Raw genomic sequence first — 10662 nt, 5'->3', positions numbered from 1 at the left:
GAATAAAGTCCCGACTCAAGTCCAGACTTTTGAACCATGGTTTGAGGCTAACCTTAGGGATAATCGAGTGGAGCCATCGGCCCGATGAAATTTTTGTGTTAATCGATTTCGGCACTCCATAACAATTTTTTATATAGAAGAAAATAATATATGTCATGAAACTAACTATGGAACAATTGAAAAATCTCAACCCCTATACCCACTTCTGATTGGTTGAAATTGACGATTCTGTAGGGACGGCGGGTCCCTAACAGAGACATCAAAACCAAGCTACCTGGGAGAAATCGGCATTGCAAATACATCAAAGTAAGGGGAGCTTTTGTTCCTACCGAATTGTGTTCCCTAACAAAGACATCAAAACCAAGCTGCCTGGGGGAAATCGACATTGCAAATACATGAAGGTAGAGGAACTTTTGTTCCTACCGAGATGTGTTCCCTAACAAAGACATCAAAACCAAGGTGCCCAGGGGAAACCGGCATTGCAAATATATGCAAGTCGGGGGCATTTTTATATTGCAAGTAATGTGAGTGACACGATTAATTCTAGAAAATAAAATTTAAATTTGGAACGTTAATGTTGGTTGCTTCGTCAAATTTCATATAAATGACCGATCGTGTACAGTAAAACCTGTTTTTGTGCGGTTTTTATTGTGCTATTTTTTTTGTGCGATTTTTTTGTGCGGTGTAAGAAAAGAAGCATATTTGACGAAGTTATCGTCCATTTAGTTTTTTTCGATGGTTTATATGCATTTCGGTGTGAAAAAAGCATATTTGCATAGTTTTTCTAAGTTTTTGAATGACATAATTTCTAACAGCAACACGTTTCGACATGCAACTAAAAGCACAAAACAGCCACGCGCAACCGAAAAGGCAAAGTTTCACATCGCAAAGCAGAGAAACAAAAGGAAATTGAACGGTGAATGGCGTGGATTTGAGTTATTTTTTGGGAGAAACTTTTTTTATGCGGTCCCATTTACCGCACAAAAAAAGTTTATTTCAAATTGTGTACTGAACACGATTTTTTAAAGCTGCTGGTGAAGTTTCGCACGATTTTTTTTATGCGACTTTTTTTGTGCTGTCCCTATTCCCCGCACAAAAAAGATGTATGTATTGTGAAAAATTTAGGACAAGTGTATGTGTAAAATTGTATATGGTAGCAGTTGTGTTAAAAATGACTTGATATATGAAACGATTTATTTCAATTTTCATACATAAAAACCAAGGTGTGTTCCCGCTCCAGAACGGGTCTTTTGGCTTAAGCTGACTGTTTTGTTGTGTTCATTTTTACCCAAGGAAAGTTCATGCGGCGAGAAAAAATTGGAAAAGTGAAGAAATATTAGAAGTGATTTCCCATATGCTCTACAAATAGTATTAGCTGTTAGTCCAATTAAAATTCGCATTTGGGTTGAATAACCCAGAACGCAAAAGTTATAAAAGGCAAATTACCTTTTCCATTTCAATTATGTTTTCTCTATATTAAAGTAACATGTTTTTACTGATGAGAAAAATTGATAATTGTGTTCGGTATTAGTAATTATCTTATATGACATTGGTGAGTTTTTTTCGTTACTTCATCCATACATAACATAGCAGACATCTCGTCTAGGATCACAGAAGACGGTTTCCATCATATCTCGTTCCACTTCGGTATCTTTTATCTGATACGCACGACATCCAACGACTGTTTACCATTCTTCTGCCATCATCACTCGGTAAACACTAGTGGAATGGACAAACAATATCCAACAACCAAACAAAACGGCCCTTCACAGGGTCAAAGAGTTTAACGATGTAATTTTTCAAACATATCCAAAATCAACAGATAGCCTAACGGAATCCTACTTCAACTATACGGTCGTGTCTCGGAAACAACCTTACTGTGACTTTTTCCTTTTTGACGTAGGACTACGTCTAACCGGAAGATATAGGGGGTGAAATGGAAATCTAGGCACTGAACAAGTAGGAAAAAATGCAAGATTTGGAACGCTTATAACTCGAGCATTTCAAAATAGATCGCAAAGGTTTTTGCATCACTTGATAGGAAATATATCTACGCATCTATCATAACGAATAACATTTCATTTTTCTTGAGATAAATTATTGAATAATTGTGAAATATCAAGCATTGTCAAAATGCACTATGTGCCCATTTTCGATTGGTCCATTTTGTGCTCCTCAAATCGTATCGACCAAAACGGGCAACCAGAGCAGCAGCGAAATAGAATGAAGCACGATTGGAAAGGAAAAAGAAAAAAGATGAACGAAACATTGGTCGCAGTCTCACACATGCGTAATTCTCGAGCCAGCCAGTCAGCTTAAAAATCCCCGCTCCGCTGCCGTAACGATCATTCTTTGTGTGGACACCGACTGGACAACATCGTTGCTGGACGAGCTGGACGGCGAGGGATCGAGTGCCTTTCTCAAGGCAAGAGGGTGGAGGTGGTAGCGCTGGAGTAGAGTAGAGTAGAGTTTTCAAAGGGCCTTTCTCAAGGCTAGAGACGAATGAACTGAAAAAAGTTTAAAGTCTCTATAATACAATACCTTCCTTCCTTCCGTAACGATCATTCTCATTCAAACCGTACACCACATCGGCTCGCATCTCAACACATCAACAAACCAACCCAAGCAACTATGTCTGGACATGGAAAAGGAGGAAAAGTGAAGGGAAAGGCAAAATCCCGCTCGAACCGTGTTGGTCTGGAGTTCCCCGCAAGGATAGCTAGGCCGAGCGCCTTAGTACCAGTGCACCAATCCACCTAGCCGGCGTTATATAGTTTCGGTTTCGGCCGAAGTGATCGAGTTAGCTGGCAAAGCTTCTCGCAACGATAAGAAAACCCGCCTACAGAACAGAGCACAATAGGTTCGGTGGCAACAACTAGCTTCAGCGAGTGGCAAACGCAATCGTAAAACGTAAGCAGGTAGAAGAAAGAAAAAGTTTGACTGCTTTGGTGGCAAAACCAGCCACCGTAAAACACGGTGCTTTTCAGGGCCATTAAACCTTTCAAAGAAGAGTTATTGAAAGTTTTTCACAATACCAATGCTTTCTAAAGTGACATAATATGACATATAATATAAACTGATTTATTTTGTTTATCTTGTTCTTGAACTTATTGGTGGTTGGGGTCTTTTAAATTGATCATTCAGTTTTCACAAACCCATGCATGGTTTCCGAATTAAAAGTGGCTTCAAATTACAACACATTGTATGCAGGATGGCATTAACGAATTTTCTTGGTAGCAAGAACTGCTTTCTTTGGTTGATAACTGATGTTGAAAATTAACTGACGTTACATCTGCATTGTATAGAAAAATAACTAAGGAGCAACATGATGAGCTATGTATTTCCTGCTGCTCTGTTCTTATTTCAAAGGACTTTAATCAGAAGGTCATCCATCCCTGTATTTACTGTTGGTTTTTCAGAACGCTTATAGCTCGTTTATTTCTCGACAGATCGTAGAGTTCGTCTCCAAAACCTCAGTTCTTTTCCATTTTTATTTACTTTGTTTGCGGAGACTACAAATCTTACAATTCATTCGTCTCCGAAACACGGAAACAGTTTAAGGTACGATAATGTGCTCAATAGTGAAATATATGATAGTGAATGAGCTGATGACCACCGATGCATTCCCTATCACAGCCATCATTTTGATTGTACGATATGTGTATACGCCGGAAGATGCCCGACGTTGAACATTTAATAAGTACAAAGCCTTCAGAAAAAAAATCAAGAATCAAGTTTGTAAAAAAAAAAACGCAAAAACACAACACCAAAGGTTCTTTTCAGAACCCCCAACATGTTCATAAAGAGTAAACAGTAAACTAATCCATTTTTCAGGTAGATAGGTAGGTATTCACGTAGGAGAAGAAAAAAAACAATATATTTAAAATATATATTTAGCAAAAGCTGTCCCCTTTGTATAGTCCTACGTCACTCCGGTTATGTCCCCGACATTACCCACCCGTCTTTTTATTTGTGGTGGATGATTCGTCGCTAAGTGCGTAGCAAAATCAGCCATTTCTGGAATGATTGTTGTTAGAAAATAGAATTTTTGAACTGCATTCTAGTGCGATTTTTCAATCTTTTTCCTATAGCAGTTATCTGGAGACCTTCGTAGCCACACTGGTTGCGCGTTCGCTTACTTAGCGATCGATCGTGAGTTCAAAACTCAGAGCCCTCAATTGATCATCTTTATGTTGTTATAGAATAACTACGTCCACGCGAAAATAATCAGCGATGGAGATCGATTCAGTGTCGATGGCCTCTCTCTATCCATATGCATGCTCTGTTTGCAACAATAAAAAACATTGGGCTGTTGTGCTATAAATAACACAACAATGATTATATCAACTGTCTTCGCTGTCCGGTCTACTGAACATTGGAAGAACAAAAGGAATACTCTTACGCCTAAAATGGCTACTGTGGAATTTACAATTTATAGATACCAACCGTTCTGGCCGGGAGATTTTTTGTCAAAAAAAATTCTTCCGACTAGCACTGTGGCCACGCGTATTCTAGAACTTGCCACTCCAGAATACATTCAAGGCGTGTTATTTGGCATAGAAATCTCAACTAAGTAGTACTAATAAAAATGACGCAAATAATACTTACGTTGAGAAAACAAAAGTTCCACTAGGAACGTTAATGCCATCCAAGAAGATACCATAAACATATTGGGTAGGGAAAAAAGAAATGTCGTATATTGTCAATATATGGCAACATTTAAACATATCTTGTGTTGTACTTATCGCTTTGGGCCATACTATACGGCTATTTAAAGACGACAATCAGTGCTACAAGTGTCGTTTTGACAGTGTTGTGATTGTCCTTTTCAGTCTCAAGTTATAGCGTGTCAAAAATGGAGGCTACCAAGCAAGAAATTCGCCATATTTTACGTTTTTACTACCTGCGAGGTAAAACTGCAACGAAGGCGGCCGAAAAAATTCGTGTAGTTTATGGACCCGATACTGTAACGATTCGTACAACACAGCGTTGGTTTGATGGATTTCGTTCTGGTGTAGTGGCTGTCGAAGGTACACCCATACTGGCAGGCCAATCGTCGTGGAAACCGATAAAATCGTTGAAATCATCCAAGTAGACGGGCATGTGATTGCTCGATTGGCCAGGAACTGGGTATAGACCATAAAACCGTTTGGAACCATTTGCAGAAGATTGGATTCCAAAAAAAGCTGGATGTATGGGAGCACACGAGTTGACGCAAAAAATCATTTAGACCGAATCAACGCCTGCGATGCACTGCTGAAACGGAACGAACTCGACCCATTTTTGAAGAAGATTGTGGCTGGTGATGAAAAGTGGATCACGTACGACAACCTAAAGCGAAAAAAGTCGTGGTCGAAGCGCAGTGAGCCGGCCCAAACCATCGCCAAGCCCGGATTGACGGCCGAGACGATTTTGCTCTGTGTTTTTGGTGGGATTGGAAGGGAATCATCCACTATGAGCTGCCCAACTATGGCCAGACCCTCAATTCGGTTCTCTACTGTGAGCAGCTTGACCGTTTGAAGCAGGCGATTGACCAGAAGCGGTCAGAAATGATCAATAGGAATGGTGTTGTTTTCCACTAGGACAACGCTCGGCCTCACACATATTTGATGACCCGCGGGAGCTCGGATGGGATGTCCTATTGCACCCACCGTATAGTCCAGACCTGGCTCCAAGTGATTATCATCTCTTCCGGTCCATGCAAAACGCTATTGGTGATTATAAGCTGGCCTCAAAAGAGGCTTGCGAAAACTGGCTGTCTGAGTTTTTTGCAAATAAGGAGGGGGCGTTTTATAAGGGGGCTGGGGGGGGGTGCTTTGGGGGTTGGTCGATAATGAAGTTGCCTTCTAAATGGCAACAAGTTTGCGAACAAAACTGCGCATATTTGCGCATCACGTTGTCATTCTGGTCGCGTGATCTATCGGGTTGTCGATGTTAGATGGTTGGATGAAAAATGTTGGATAAAAAAATTTATATAGCCTAATTCTTAGCCTAAAAATGCATTAAACCTGAGAAAGATTCATTCTTTAATTAATCGCGATTACAGTGACAATTATTCGATGTGTTCATATTTTGATTTCAAATTATTCGATACAAAATTGAACGATTACAATTTCAGATATTCGATTATTTGAATTAATCGAACGATTAACCGACGTCTCTACCTATATAACATGTACACGATTAAATCTGGCTCCATTTCAGCTAAATGCTAATGAGCCTAAATATAATAAATAAACAAATGGGATAACAAACACAGTTATCTGAACGTCACTCATAAAATCCATATTCGTAGAAGTTACCATTTTTGAGATACGTACAAAATAGGCAAAAAAAAAGTCACCGGAGGGTTGTGTTTGAGACACGACCGCATAGTTGACGTAGGATTCCGTTAGGCTATCTGTTGATTTTGAATATGTTTGAAGAATTAAACTCTTTGATAATGATTTGATGGCCCTGAGAAGAGACGTTTGGTTATTGGGTATTGTTTGTTCACTTCACCAGTGTTTACAACCGAGTGATGATGACAGAAGGATCGTAATTAGTTGTTAGATGGTGCGTATCAGATAGAAGATGCCAAAGTGGAATGAGATATGATGAAAACCGCCCTCCGTAACCCTAGACGAGATGCCTCCTGTGTCATGTATGGATGAAATAAAGTAAAAAAAACTCACCAATGTAATATAAGATGAATACCGAACACAATTATTATTTTTTCTCATCAGTAAAACATGTTACCTTAATATAGAGAAAACATATTTGAGATGGAAAAGGTAAATTTCTTACATAATTTTTACTTTCTGAGTGTTTATTCAACCCAATGCGAATTTTAATTGGACTAACAAAACCTAATAGTATATGTAGAGCATATGGGAAATCACTTTTTCGAATATTTCTTCATTTTTCCAACTTTCCTCGAACTTTTCTTGAGTGAAAATGAACACAACAAAACAGAAAACTTAAACGGAACGACCCGTTCTCGAGCGGGAACATACCTTGGTTTTCATGTAGGAAATTTTAAATAAACCGTTTCATATATTAAGTCATTTTAACACAACTGCTACCTTATACAGTTTTACCCTTACACTTGTGCTAAATTTTTCACAATACAGATCGGTCATTGATATAAAATTTCACGAAGCAACCAACATTAAGGTTCCACTCACTCACCTTACTTGCAATATAAAAATGCTCCCGACTTGCATATATTTGCAATGCTGATTTCCCCCGAGCAGCTTGGTTTAAATGTCTCTGTTAGGGAACACATTTCGGTAGGAACAAAAGATGCCCCTACTTTCAAGTATTTGCAATGCCGATTTCCCCCAGGCAGCTTAGTTTTGAAGTCTCTTTTAGGGAACCGTCGCATGTGTCGTCAATTTGACCAATCAGAAGTGGGTATTTCCGTTAGGATAGGGGTTGTGATTTTTCAATTGTTCGATGGTTAGTTTCATGACATATATTATTTTATTCAATGCAAAACATTGTTATGGAGTGCCGAAATCGATTGACGCAAAAATTTCATCAATCCATCATGAAATGAATGAGCAATAAGCGTTTGAAATTGGACAATTTTTACGATGTGCTTGATTTTCGATTTCCAATTTGTACCCCAATATGTTCCCGAAAGACGTAATCCTACGTCAAAATAAGTTCTAGATTCAATTTGGAGGAAAAGAGTTCATCTAATTGGAAGCAGTGTTGCCACACGTACAGATTTATCTGAAAAGGTGCAGATCTTTTCGTTATTTTTGGTACAGATTCTGTACGGTACAGAGTACAGATTTTTGTCAAAAAGTACAGATTGATACAGATTTTTTTCCACGAGTGAAATTTCTTACATTTGAACAAAGCTACATTAAGGTACATAATTACTTTTACGCCGCAGGATCGCTTGGTACGGCAGCTCGAAATTTTCAATAAATGATAGTATGCAATCTAGATTCAGAAAAACTATGTATAAACATCATCAAACACACGAATGACGAATGAGATGTAAATTTGATATTCGTAATAAATGAATGAGTATTTTGTATGTTAATAAAATTGATTTTTCTCTTCAACGTATATTTACGATGGTGCAGATTTTTGGAAAAATAGTACAGATGAGTAAGATTTTTAACCCCTCTGGTACCGGTTTAAATGTGGCAACACTGATTGGAAGTTATGTTTACATCCACAAAAATTAAATGAATTCGGAGAGAATACCAATTATACACGAATACAGGTAGGGTAAATGATCTTGGTTTGTCCGATTTGGGGTGTTTTTACGCAACTAGTAAATGTAAATCGATTTTTCTTCATGAAAACAACATATAATCGATACGAGTTTGGGTTTGTTGAAAAGCCCCAAGTCTCTAGTTGCTAATACTACCATAACGCGTTGAAATTATTAAAACTTTTATGTTTTTTAACGATTTTCCTCAAAGAGGAATTATGATCGTGATTTGACCACCTCTGATCAAGGTTTGTCCAAAAAATGATCATGGTTTGTCCGGCTTTAGAAATCTCCATTTTTGAATGAAAACATTCGAATTCTCAAGTAGACGTTGCATTTATTATTGCTTGAGTTTACTGTCATCATATTGATCCATTCATAATTTGGGTTTTCTTCAAAATATAGCATTTTTTTTGGGCATTTTAAAAGTGTTCACCTCAAGACACTCAACATAGAGAAACTTTATTTCTGCTATTCGCGAAGGACACAATAAACAAACTGCACCGCGTCAAGCGGTTGCCATAGAAATCATGTGGACAAACTAACAATATTGAATTGGACAACTCATGATCAGAATTGAGTTCATCAAAATGCGTTAATTTAATGGTTTAGCTATGTAAATCTGATACAAATGGTGTGCAAGAATGATGTTTACAATATTTGTAAGTGTTATAATCCAGAAAAGGTCTGAATACGTGCGAAATAATCATCTGGTGATCGATTAAAAACTAGCTCGAATGAGGGGCGCGTTGACACCAATAGATGGTGTATTTTATAATCCTTTAAAACATATGATTCCGTAGAGAAATACTAGAAAACTACTGTAAATCATGAAAAAGACAATTTTATTTATATGTTTTGAAACATTCGAATACCTGATTTGACAAAGGTGTACTGAATTAGAGCATTCAAAAAAGTGGACAAACCATGATCATATTTTCGACTGGACTGGACAAACCAAAATCATTTACCTTACGTTAGTATAATTTATTCATCATGTTTTCACCATGTTACATAGCACAGTTATATCAAGTCGAATTTTCTTCCTTACAGATGTTGAAAAATAAATCAAAATAATTTGGCAAAACTATTCAAGGAACCCTGGATCGTGCTGATTTAAAAGCTAACAAACTCAAAATATTTTGCGATAGTGCGGTCAAATTGTAACTGGAGTTATTTACAACGTAAAATTGATATGCATTGCAAAACGAAACACACACCACAGCAACCCTTCTACGATTTTAGACTTCGAACATTCCGCTACCCGGGATATATTCTTTATCGTAATAAATTCAGGCGAAAAAAAAAACAAAAGTTGTGACCAATGAATGAGTGACGGGACTGCAAACCAAAAAAATTGTCTTGAAAAAGCTGCTTTCAAAGCAGCTTCTGGCTTACTTAAAGCAGCATGTTGATTCTTCAGTTTTGTTTCGTCTGATATGGGATTGTGTCATTCTGCAAAAACGGTCTTGAACAAATCCACTAAACTGTCCAGAAGATTGATCAATCTAACAACGCAATAGGAAAAAATCCAGCAAACTCAATTTGAGAAAGAAGTATCGGATTCCTTTATGATTGAAAGTTTTAAGAGAAGTCTTCTTAAATGGCACTAACGTTCCTAGAGGAACTTCGCCGTCTCAACGTTGTATTACTTGCGTTATTTTTATTGGTACTTGAGATTTCTATGCCAAATAGCACGCCTTGAATGCATTCTGAGTGGCAAGCTCCAGAATACGCGTGACCACAGTGCAAGTCGGAGGAAATTTCTTTAACGAAAAATTTCCCCAACCAGAACGGGAGTCGAACCCGAACCCCCGGCATGTCAGGTGTAACGCTAACCACTCGACCACGGGAGCACTTGTGAAGAGAAGTGTTACCACAAATTCGCGCCGCACTGTAATGCACGCCTTCTCCTCTCACCTTTGAGCTCTCTTTATCTTCCTCCCAAAAGGAAGTGATCATCTGCAACGCATTCCCTTGCGCAGCATTGGCAGTTCTCTTTCCTGTGCAAAACAATTAGGGTTTTTGCAGATGTATACCGCAATCGATCTTCGCATTCCGGGAGGAACATTATCCGATCCCTAACGATTACATATCCCGAAAAAAATCATATGACCCACCGTGACCGCAATAGTTCTGGGTAAAAGTCCTGCTAGTTATGACAGATGTACGTCGGAGGGCAAGTTCATCAACCATTCCAGCGAATTGTGACAGGAAATTAACAGTTGTTTGTTTTTTCTTCAAAATTTTATTACCAACAATTCCCAACGATGGCGCCGCTAGTAACAAAAAAGATCGACACGGTTATAAATCTAATTTATTGACACGAAAAATCAATCATCTTAAAATGACTTAATAGCCACCACCCGTGAGTGTTGGGCTTTGCCAATTCTAATCTTGCCAATCATCCCAACCAGAAAATGATGCTAAATAAAGAAATTAAAGTG

The sequence above is a fragment of the Toxorhynchites rutilus genome, chromosome 3, assembly GCF_029784135.1.
Source record: "Toxorhynchites rutilus septentrionalis strain SRP chromosome 3, ASM2978413v1, whole genome shotgun sequence".
Taxonomy (NCBI): domain Eukaryota; kingdom Metazoa; phylum Arthropoda; class Insecta; order Diptera; family Culicidae; genus Toxorhynchites; species Toxorhynchites rutilus.
The sequence above is the reverse complement of the archived record's forward strand: the minus strand, read 5'-3'. Positions refer to the sequence as shown.